Below are 12,557 nucleotides of genomic sequence, written 5' to 3'. Positions count from 1 at the left end.
ATTAGACAGAATTCCCAGGAATCCAGTCAGTTCTATTAGGAAAACATTCATGTGTCTGGAAATCTCAAACAGGAGCTGTCCCAATCGCATATTTATAGCATGTGTTACCACCGCTAAACATCCTTATAAAATACACCAACTAATAACTTCACTGTTTGTGTCCAATGTGTCAATAAAATTACACTGGAGTAACAGAGAATAACCACAGCCTGCAACCATAGGGAAATGCATCCAAATTCACCATTAGGAGGATGAGGAATATGCCCACCACATGTCTTGTCTCACCCACAATATAGGATGACCTATAGATTCAGCTTTAAACTTTGTAATATTCCTAATGAAATAAACTTAGAAGCAGCAGAAAAAAAACCCAGATTTTTTTAAATGCGTGTGAGATCGTGAACACAAAATCCTCTAGTCTTTTGCTCAGACTCAGTATTAAGACTGCTAAAAGCAATGTTTTCAAAAAATATTTACAGCAACCCAGTAGGCAACTTTGTATTAGAGATAAAAAAAAAGTCTTACAAGGAGAGCATGCAAAGATATGCAGATATAATGTTGTTACAGAAGTCTAGTAACCTTCTACCATGGTCTAGCTGACATAATCACCATTAAATCAATATTCTGCACTGACAATAGCTAATGTGCAGAAACATGCCCCATACCAATATTATTTATGTACTCTTTCTTCCTCTTCATTTTTAGGAGATGTTTCAGAATTGAATTAATGATACGTAGCAAGAATTTAATGAAACATTTAATATCTTCATCACAGGTTTGTATCTTAAAATCACATCTGTCATGGGATTAATTTTTGTAGTTATAACTACAAAACTCAACATTTGTCATCTTTTAACTGGTCTTAGTTATGATTAAAATGGTTTCTAATTGTAATTAGCTAATGATGAAAATGTTTGTATGTGTTTTCATAATGGATAGATTGAAATCACATTTGCTTTCCCTGTGGCTTTGTCACTCATTTCTACATAGCAGAAAAACAAAACAAAGCCAGCATTTTCGTATAACTGCTGAAAAGATTTCTCTTCTGATTTTTTAATTCTCTCTCCATCTATTCCATCCACAGCTGCCAGCTTCATCCTAACCCCTTGCTTCCACTGGCAATGTTGATCACAAGATTCAGTACCATAATTTCCAGAAGTACAGTTTTCAGATGGGTCGTCATTCAATACAGGGAGGCAGCCACGATTTCAAGTTCCCACTTTCTAGCAGAATATTTCCACACCATAATGCGAGAATGAAAAATTCTGCCTCTCTCTCTTCAGCATACTACATTTCTTCTTGCTTTTCAGCAGTGAATTTCACACTAAAATCACTCAAAACTTCAGACAAATCTATTCTAACTACTACCCTCTTTTGCAAAAAAACAAATCTTAACTCATGATGGTCACTTTCATTCACATTACAAAAAACCCCAAAGACAAGAAGTTTAATATATATTAGTTGTATGTGTGGTTTTTTCACTTAAAACTTTTTTCTGGTTTTCTCAGGATGATTTTTCGTGTTCTTCCTTTACTTTTAGAATAACACATAGTTAATATTTTTATTCAGTGGTTCTAAATAAAACACTCGCTAAGGTGAGTTATTTCTCTGGCAGACCAGAGGGCTCATTTAGATATGACATTTAATTTATAAAGCTTTTTAAGCACTTCCAGAGGCTCACACAGATTCTATAATGTGTCTCCATGGGTCTCATCCATGAAGGACAGGCTAGGGCCCATGTACAGGCATAAACAGGCTGCTGTGAAATGATATACAGAGGTAGTCAAGCATAAACCAGAAAACAATTCATAGATACAATTTTCTTCCATCAGTGGTAAAACTGAGTAGCTTCAGTTAAAGCAGCATGGCTGGAAAATCAGGACCAGAACAGCATTCCACCAGCACACCACCAGTGCACCTCATTTAGATATGTCTCCCTATTGATTTTTGCCTTGAAAAATGGAAGTGCAGTGTGATTTGAGTATTCTAAACTACTGCAGTCTGTTGTCCACTATCCTTTGTCGGTGTGTTACTCACATGTGGTCATTAAAATATAGTATGTCACCTAAGAGTGAGAACTTACACAGTTGACAGAAAACTGTAGTGCCTGGGATGTAGCTGTTGATATCCGACACTCAGCTGTAAGGTGATTTACAACATCACAATCCAAATATAAATTTTTATTTAAGGATTACTTTATGTTTGAATAATCCTATACTAACAATGTTCCCAGTATAGCCAGAATGAGGAAATAAGGCATGGCAACCATGCAGTCTCTAAACAACAAGATGTGATTCTCCTTTTCCCTACACTTTGTACAGTCTCTCTCACTGTCACACAGCAGCTATCAAGAGTAACTACCACAGATTTTGAATGAAATTTTCACAAATGGGTACAAAAAGTACAACACAATAGAAAGCCAGATGCAATGTCGATGGGAACATCAAGGCCTTCAATACCTCAATATTCCTCTCCAAAAATTAACATTAAAAATTGTGTCCAGTACTTTATGCATACAGTTACTTAGTACCCTGTCATATGAAACCTCAGCTTTGCTGAAAAAGAGATCTTAAATGCCTTCTCTTATGTCTTCTGCTGTAAGAACTCTCCTAACAGCAGCAGTCTTTCTTGGAAACAATAACACTAAAAGCACAAGCCTGACAGCTCTGTAAGAGTAGGTGCCTGTCATATGCAATGACAGATATTCATGCATCCACCCATCCACAATGACACAGCCTAAAATTATTTTTAAAAATCATTTGGTGTTGTTAAAATGTCTTATGGAGAAAGAAACAATGAAAAAAACCTTAATGTTAAGACCTAGTTAAAACGGAATTCTTTACAGTACACACCTGTTCTCAAATCCATTTGAAAAACCAGAACTCCAATGAAAAAACATTTTCCCTTCTGCTTTTGTGAGACTGCAATGTGTTTTCCCTTCTCTTCTTCATAACCACAGGAGTGATCAGAGCTAAAGTAATATTGTGTTAGGTTGGCATGTCTTAAGAGCCTTGATTATTTCCGTCAAAGTCACTGTGGAAAGTTAAATGTAATTTAACAGCCAAATTGTTCAATATTAGTACTAAGATACAGCGGTTTTGACCTTGATCATTTCTCCATAAAAGAGGTAACAGTAAGCCTCCTGGAACAGGTCAAAGGGCACAGGATCACCCTGATAATCTAAGAGAAACGTTGTAGCTAAGGAGAAGTGTTGTCTTCAGTCTAAGTTGTCACAGACTGAAGTACCTGATCCTAAATTTTAATTGTGTGGATGTATAATGCTCCCTTAAGAGAGCGGATGGAGCTACTCCAAAATTCTCTCTGTGAACGGGATACAAACGCTGACCATGATTTTGATAAGATTTCTTTCTAGAAGCAGCAGCAGCATTAACACTAATAGGAAATATAAGCCCATTTTTGGGAGCAAGGGTTGAAGAGGAGAGTACTTGGGACACTTTTATAGCCAAGAGTTTTTAATCTCAGTTCCCTAGAAAAAAAACTGCCCAAAAAAGCCAACAGTCTATCAATGATGTCACTTACCACTGCTACCTTTTATCACAGCTTCACTAACAATATGTGTAAAGAATGTTATAAGTAATATAAGTGAAAAGTGGAGAGGGAACTTCAGATACACCAGAAAGATCAAAACCCACAGCATTAGGAACATGATTTAGGCCAGCTATAAGTCCCGAAGTCTTACTTTTTTCCTTTCAAATATAGACATATAATATATACATATTAGCATATATAAGCACCAAAATGAACAATTAGTATTATATGGAGATGCTGATTTTTATCAGAATAAAAGAAAAAAACATTTCTATATTTTAGTCTATAACTAAAAACAAACTTTGAGGCTTTTATAAATACTAGCAACTGCTTTCTGTGTGCGTATATGCGTGCACGCGTGTGCGCGTGTACCCTTGGTGTCTTAAGAGTTAGGAATAAATGCTCATTTTAAACCAGCCATAAATGAGACTGTAACAATAGCATTTGTATTTCAGTGCAGTACCTTGCCATAAGATCTCTATGACTGTATTGCACCTGACCGTGCAGTATGAAAAGAATATTCTTTAACATTTCAATATCATTAATATTTTTTTTAATACTGATACAACTTTGTACCAAAGCTCTGAAATCTGAAGAATACTAACATGGAAGCCCGCTTTTAGATATTTAATTAGTAGGTTGTTCTCCCAGTTGAGAAAAAACTCTCCACATTTTCAGACCTGGGTTTTTGAAAGTGGGCTATGAGGCCAAATTTTTAAAGCACAAATGGCACACAGACAGCTGGTGTCCAGGCTCTATTATAATGCATATTTAAATATCCAGATTGGATTCATGGTTCAACTAAAGGCAATTACATTTTAGCTACCAATTCCAATGAAGCACAACTTCATTTTCAAAAGCACTGGATGCTTGCACATTCTACTGAATTTTATGAAAGCATTGGATGACATTTAGGTTATTTATTTAGATACCTGAATTTGCATTAACTTCAAAAATAATGAACTTCAACTTAAGAAAAACTAGAAAGGATTATCTGAATTGGGAAGGATCAGACAAAGAAGGAAAGATTAGAATTATTTTACAAAGTTTAGTCATTATAGTACTTTCCCAGGCACTTGGCAAATGCACAATGATTATGATTCCCTACTCAGGGAACCACGTAGCCTAAAATCATGATGGATTTGCTTTTCACAGGGGGCTTTCACAACAAGCTCTGACGAACTAATAAAATCTCTGTGCTGTTTCTTAAAAGATGGTACCTATGGGCAGCTGTGAGGGGCCAGGGAGCAGGGACTGAAAGATTTATGCTAATCAGAACTCACTTTAATCTTTAATACCCTTAAGTAAGGATTTACATGAAATCCTCTTCTTAATATTTTAATTCTAAGCCAAGAGGAACAAGTTCTGACCCATGGTGTCCATGAGACAAATTTAATCCATTTGAAGATCAGGATTTGTCACACCTATAAAACACTCACCACGTTATGGTGTGAAACAGCAAAACTTTCATTAAATATCATTCTTTGGCAGAAAATTTGACATCAATCTGCCTGGGAACCTTTAATTTAAGGTCCACACCAATCTACTATATTTTGAAGAGAACCTGCTGAAACTATAGCCCATGGAGGCTGACAAAGTGCTGACCTACAATAACTTCTGCTCTTCCACAAAGACACTAAAACACTCCTTGAAGAAGTCATCCCCTTGTCACAACCAGCATGGCATTAGCATGGCGTAGTGCCTAAGGGAGCCATAAGAAGTGAGTCTAGAGGAGACAGCCAGAATCCAGCGTTGCCACACAAACCAAGCACTGGTGCCTCCGAAACATAATAAATTTCTGAAGCAGAACACATTTGGTATGTTTGACGCTTTCTTGTCCTACCTCACACAACCAATCCCCTATAAAATGCCTAAGTGATGCTTCTTATGTGAATGCTTAAGCAAGAGCCTGAAGCTTCACTTTTCTTAGAAGTACCATAATTTAAAAACAAGTGAGGAAAAAATTATGACAGCTGATGGACTTTATGAATTGAACTAGCAGAAATATCTGCTGTAGCAGAACGACAGAGATTTTAGAGCTAGTTTGTGGGTGGCCTTCTGTATGTAGGTGGGTTGCAGGCCACAGTACATAGCTACGCAATACATGCAAAGAATACAACTATAATTCTGGCTCTTTTGTTTCCACTAGCAAGGATCTGAAAACTAAACTAGCAATCCCAGCAGTTACCTAGAAGAACATGAAGCCATGGCTAAGCTGCAGACAGTATCATGAGAAAATGGGTTGTCTCATAGTACATGTCAAAGGCCTCCAGGACCCAGCCCATGTCTCAGGTAAGAGATATAGCAGTAGCTCATCTAGAAAATAACTACAGTGAATGCCCAGAGAAACTGCTCCTGTACTGCATAAGTTGCCTACTAAGTGCAATCAGATTGTATCACGTGCACGGGACTGCCACATGGCCCTGCTCTCCTGTGACCTGCTGACAAAGCCCCCAAGGCTCTCAGTCTGTCAGGGTCTTCTGCAGCAGGATGCCTGGTAATCCATATAGGTATATTTATTCCCTCACCTTTGGGCTCCTAACTCTACCAGATTATCCTAAATTTTCTAGAGTCAATGGAAAAATGCAGGTTTGTACAGTAGGGAATTCTGAGCCCCCGAGGTCCTGCCTCAAACGTGCTGCCTGGGAGATCTGACCTCTCTCCATGAACGATACCAGGAGTCTGTGGAAATCCACAGCTCAGCGAGCAGTTACATTAGGTGGCCAACGTGCAGTATGGCGTGCATCCCTTTGCTGCTCAGTAATCCTGACTGTTTGCTGGTGTGTCGGGTAAGGCACGTTGGCCATTAAAATTTTAAGTGCCTATTTAGTTACTCGTGAGGACATTTACTCATTTACTCACATGAGCAAAATCATGGCGTGCAGGGGGACCCCTGCTCTCCGTTATAGATAGGATTACATTCTGACCCCTAAACTACTCTGCATATGTCAAGCACTAGCATTTTTGTATTCAGCATAAGGACTACTATCAGGAGAGGCATAGTCTGTCCAAGATAATTTGGCACAGTGCCAATGTGAAAGCTCATATAGAAATTTTCATTATAATATTTTGGTGACTATACTGCTGCAAAGATCAATAAAACAGTGGGTCTGCTCAGTTTACTGAAGTCATTTAAAATATGACAAATGTCTTATATTGTCTTTTTAATTAAACTGAAGTAAAAAAACCAGTATTGGTTGGATCAGAAACAGATATAAGGGTAAAGTCTGTACTGGAGGTATGTGAGAATTATTTGACTAAATATTTTCAATTAAAAACATGGCATCATCAGAGCTAAAACATTTTGTGGAAAAGAAACACTTTAACAGATTCTTGTTTAAAAGAAATGGAAAAATTTCTATGGATATCCAAGTAGCTTATGCTGTTTTTTCAAAACACAGAAAATAATATTTTTGGTTAGAATTTCCTTTTATATCTGAACATACAAATTTATAATATAAAATAAGGATAAAAAATAAATTAAAAATTCCAAAATAATTTGAATTAAATGTTTCAATCTTCCTGACTGCATTTTTTCCATAATATAAGTTCATTAATATTTTCAAGGGTCCAAATTTCATTACGATACAGAAGGTATTTAAATAGTGAATATTTATAGGATGGGAAAACAATTTCCTGCCTTGCTGTAAAGAAACTGCTTGTATTAAAAATTGCTCGGCTTGGTTTAAACCACGTACAAAATCATGTTTTTATTCACTTTAACTAATGCATCAGCAAATAAGAACTCTATCTCCACAATCATGCCTTTTGTGGAATAAATGTTACATGCAGGGGAGAAAATTGTCACAAATGCAGCATTTGCAGAGCTGTTTCATTTCCAGCAGGTGAGTTGCCTGTAGAGTATCTTATACACAAAAAACCTTCTAAATGGCTTCTCTTTTGCACTTTTGCAAAATGCACAATCATTGGGGAAAAAAAAAAGCTGAGGGGGATAATGACAGGCAGGCTAAGCATACAGCAATTGGCAGGAAAATTTCTTTTCCAAAACCAACGTATTTGGCAGGCAGGTCTTTGGAACACACATATTAGCTGGCATTTATATTGGAAATCAGAAGAGTGTTCTGGTAACAAGTACAATCTTTTACATTCTGTCAGAGCCCACAATATTTATTTTGTACAGCCCAATCATCCGTTTCTCAAACACTTTCTGTTAATATTTCCTGCAAGTTAGCTAGAGACCCAGGTTGTAGCCAGCCAGAGCAACATTAAAGCCAGGTAGAAGCACTAACGAAAGAGCTGAAAACAACAATAGAATCAGAAAACACACAGTTTTACTAGTGGAAAAAGTACAGCTGAGTTTTCAAATCTTTCCAGGTTCATAGATAGCATGAGAAATTTAGATTTTAGAAATACAAGGCCAGTTCCCTGAGATCCGTAAGTTAATACTTATTCATGTAAATCAGCCCGAAGTTCTCAGCTGGAATTTTCCCACATGATGGTAATGAGCTCTATAAAGACTTGGTGGATTAAGCACATGGATTTTTAATCACGTCATATCTGTCTAAATCCATACAGTAATTTAATCTGTGTCCAACATGCCATTCTCACCCTCCAAATCAAGCCTTTTCCCTCCAAATATTTTTTTTTTTTTTATCTTTTCGCTACCATTAAAAAAAGATTTTCATACTGGGATCTCCCACCATGCTGTCTGCACTTGACAGTGTGCCACTCACCCAGTTTTGTACAAGTGATAAGCCTACAGTATTCATAAGCTCTCCAAACTGCAATTCAGAATATTTTCTACGGCAGATGTTTTTCCTTGCTTCTGCTTTCATATTTAGTAAGATTAAAAAAAAAAAGCACAAATTAAAATGAAAGATGATAGAAATATAATTGCAGCCAGCTGAAGACTGGAAGGAAAACCTCATTCAAGAGCATCTAAATGATCAGCATCCAGGTCTAAGCACGGGTTCTAAGTGAGAGCATCTTCTACCCCCAATTTTTACTTCCACTGAAATGATTAAGAGGGTGAGGGCTGTTTGTTACAAGTCTTCCCTATTTGCATTGCTCCGGTGTTTTGATGTGTATATACAATGACTGAACTTATGTGTACAAAGCAAATAACCAAAGATGGGCCAACATGTGCTACGTGTGCACAGTGACATGCATGAACATTGGAATTAGTAGGTGGGGACAGCGAGACTCCTGCTGTGCCCTTGAAAATGTGATCCACAACTCTTGTGTGAAAACAATTTGTTCATCTTTTTTGTATGATGAATCTTTGGGGGTTTTCCATTGAATTCACAAATGTTCAAAGACTACGGTATTTACTGCATGCACTTAAGCATTCATGAGTAAACATGCTCACAATGCACGTATCGCTTTGGGTACTCAGACTTGATATAAACACTTCCTTCTTTTGGGGGAAGGCTGTCAGCAAATCAGCCAGATTCTGTTGCAGAGAAAGCTTAAAGTCTAAGACTCAAATCCACATTAAAATATATTGGAGTGGGGCTTATATATGTCACCATTTTACTTTCCCACTGTTACATAACTTTGTGTAGTTAATGCATTGCTGTATATCAAATTCATGCAATTGTCTTACTTTTTTCATTCTAGGTAATATTTTTGCAACAAGTGAAAAGAATTCAGCTGATAATGATGAAGTTTAAAACCTCTGTTAAGGCAAAATGTGTTAAATCATTAGAAAACTAACATCTAATTGTTAGTGACAATAGTAACAAGAGAATCTCCCTTTTTAAGATGAGAGAACAAAGTACTCCGTTCACATTGTAAGACTAACAGGAAACCAGCTGGTTTTTTTGCCTAAGATATTGTTTAAGGAACCCCAAAAACATAGAAATAGAAATATGACCAGTAAAAGGAGGAATGCAAATAATGCTAAAACTAGAGGGGAGAGTCAATAAGTAAATATAGCAGGTAGGATTTTGTTTGCAAGGCCACTGCAGGGGGTCAGAAAGAAGCAAAGAATAGAAATTCCTGGGCAACCACATACTGTCAGATAGCGCCGGTCATTATTGTACAGACAACACAGGGATCTTCATCTGTAACTTAGGAGGGATTTTAAGTAACATATTACTCTCTTTTTGGCAGGAAGCTAAAAATACCCTCAGAACAAACATTCTCTGTATAAAGTCTCCATGACCATCTCTACTGAACTTCTCACACAAATTATTTGTCCTATAGCTCAGAGTTCTCCAGGTCAAAGGCTGAACAGTGCTAAGTTTTGAGCTAGAACAAGTAAGCTGACAAATTATTTTCAGTGCTAAGATGTGAGAGTCAAATCAGAGCTCTGGTTTAATTCCATTTATTTTTGTGGAGGCTACATTTGTTAAGTAAATTTAGCTACTGGATTTCAAAACAAAGACTCTAGTATCTTACGACACTGCTTAACCTAACAGTCTCACAAAGCGATGTTAAAGGAGCTCATCAGCTTTAACTAGGAACCATAAAAAATAAAGCAAAGTGAAATGTGCTTTGAGGAAAATAAAGGAAAAATCTCAGAAAAGCGTGCAGAAAGCAGAAGCCACTGAATTAAATAACTCCTCGCAGCACTCCATTGAACTAAGTATAGCTGCCATTTGGTCTCTAACTCCTGGTGAGAAAGTTACCAAAATTTTAGAGGAATAAGAAGAGGTTCAAAGTACAAGTGCTGTGCTGAAAAACTAATCTGTTACTTGCAAATAAAGAAAACAAAAGAACTAACATTTGGTGTTACTTGATATTGTTACATGCATCAATGTTGTTATTACTTAGCTAGAGGAACAGATTCAACACTTACTTATTGAGAAGCAATTCATGCTCCTGACAGTAATGTGCTCTCATTGCCAGGCTTATTAGACATCACAGGAACTTATGAGAACACAAAAGTTCAACCAGAAGAGGGAGTCAAAAAAAACCCACAAACCCAAAAATCAGTTATCAGAGATGTAAATGTAGGAGCATTTAAATTAAATCTGACTCTCAGCCACTCATTTCCTACCAGGTAGTAGGAAACCTACTCATTTTCCGCCCGGGTAGTACACCCGGTGTTGTACTTCCCCACTCCAGTATGTTACTATTATTGCTACAGTCCTGAGAGCCAATTTTTCCCCTTCTTTGTCATGGTTACAAACAGCACCGGTACAGTGCAGCAATAGGTGTGTCTATATCCAGTGGACTAGATAACCATAAAATTGTTTCCTTAAAGCAAGCAACTTGAACAGCAAGAGAGCATTCTTACTGCTCACATAAAAATATAGTATTCCTATGCCATACCTACAGCACTCCGTTTTCTAAAGCTTCCATGCAATTTCATTGTGCCTGTTGTGACTATCTTACAGCCAACCTGTAAATACAAACACATTCAAGAAAAATTATATACCTCTGTGTTTGACCTTTGAGCCAAAGTCCCTCTTCATTTAAACAAGGTCCCCACTGATGCTAGCTGAACAAGAACTCCTAGAATTATCTTCCTTTGTCTTTCATCCTGTTCTAAGAGGCTTTATTAGAACTGCCTTCCAACAGATATTGATTACTCTTATTAAATAAATTCAAAAATTCATGTTACCCACACCCAGTGCTGATTTAAAAAGTTGCAATTCATTAATAATAGATTTAGGAAGTCAACCACTGGTGTGTTGCAGAAATTAATTTGTCCCGTTCTGATTTCAATACCATTCTTTATCATCAAAGATATAAAAATTTCAGCCCTGGAATAAGCGTTATTTCCTATTTCACTGTAAATTTTTTACTGAGGAACAAACAGATCTAGAGAGTTAAAATGTAAAAAAATACATAACAATCATTACTTTGCCATACTTGAGATCCTAATTAAAAAAAAAAATCAGCCTTATATTCAGGTGCACCTAATGTGAAAGGGAAGCATTAAGACTTCATTGATTATGCACACATCAATACGTCTGTTATGAGAGGAGCTTCACCAACACGCTGTCATGCACACTTCACAGCCAGACTGAATGTTAGTGTGAATGGAATTACAAATCCAAACAAAATCAAAACTTACCTCTTTTCTTTTTCTTTTTTTTTTTTTTCCTGTTTCTTTTTCATTTCTTCCCCCCACCCTCAAGAGCTTTAAAAGTCAGTTTTGGTAGAAAGAAAAAACACTGCATACTTACTCCTCCCATAAAATCTGAATTTATGAAAACTTGAGACTTAGAAAGCAAAAATACTCAGGAATGCTTCAATACATCTTGTGGGATCTAAATGCTGTTTCACATACTATTATGCAACATTCAAGAGGAACACAGAAATACGGGAGAAATAAATAAACAGTGCTTCAAAAATATCTTCCAGCGCTTGAACATATCTTCCAGTTCACCAGCAACCTGCCAGTGCCTGCAAGGAGATTATGGAGGAGACAGAGCCAGGCCCTTCACACTGGTGCCTGGCAGGAGAGTGAGAGGCAGTGGGGGTAAGCTGAAACAAGAGAGGCTCAGGCTGGTTGCAAGGAGGGACTTTCCCACTGTGAAGCACTCAGGTAGTGGAGCAGGTCCCCCAAGGAGTCTGTGCCATCTCCGTCCTTGGAGGTTTTCAAGGCTGAACAAAACCCTGAGCAACCTGGACTGAGCTGATGGCTAACCGTGCTTTGAGGTTAGACTAGATATCACTATAATCCTAATCTTTGCAAGAAGATGCTACAATGACAAGGTCCTTCCTTTGCAGATATAAAGATCATATCGAAGTTTTCTTTTCCATACATAATTCAGCCGGTCAAGAGAGGTGATTATCCCGCTGTATTCAGCCTTGGTGCGGCCGCACCTTGAGTACTGTGTGCGGTTCGGGGCCCCACAGTTTAAGAAGGATGTTAAGGTTCTCAAATGGGTCGAGAGGAGGGCAACAAAGCTGGTGAAAGGGCTGGAAGGAATGTCCTCTGAGGAGCAGCTAATGAGTCTGGGTTTGTCTGGTTTGGAGAAAAGGAGGCTGAGGGGCGACTTCATCGCTCTGTACAGATTCCTGAGGAGGGGAAGTGGGGAGGGAGGTGCTGATCCCTTCTCCCTGGTATCCAGTGATAGGACGCGTGGGAA

Source organism: Aptenodytes forsteri, unplaced genomic scaffold (assembly GCF_000699145.1).
Source record: "Aptenodytes forsteri isolate BGI_AS27 unplaced genomic scaffold, ASM69914v1 Scaffold237, whole genome shotgun sequence".
In the NCBI taxonomy this organism is placed as follows: domain Eukaryota; kingdom Metazoa; phylum Chordata; class Aves; order Sphenisciformes; family Spheniscidae; genus Aptenodytes; species Aptenodytes forsteri.
The sequence above is the reverse complement of the archived record's forward strand: the minus strand, read 5'-3'. Positions refer to the sequence as shown.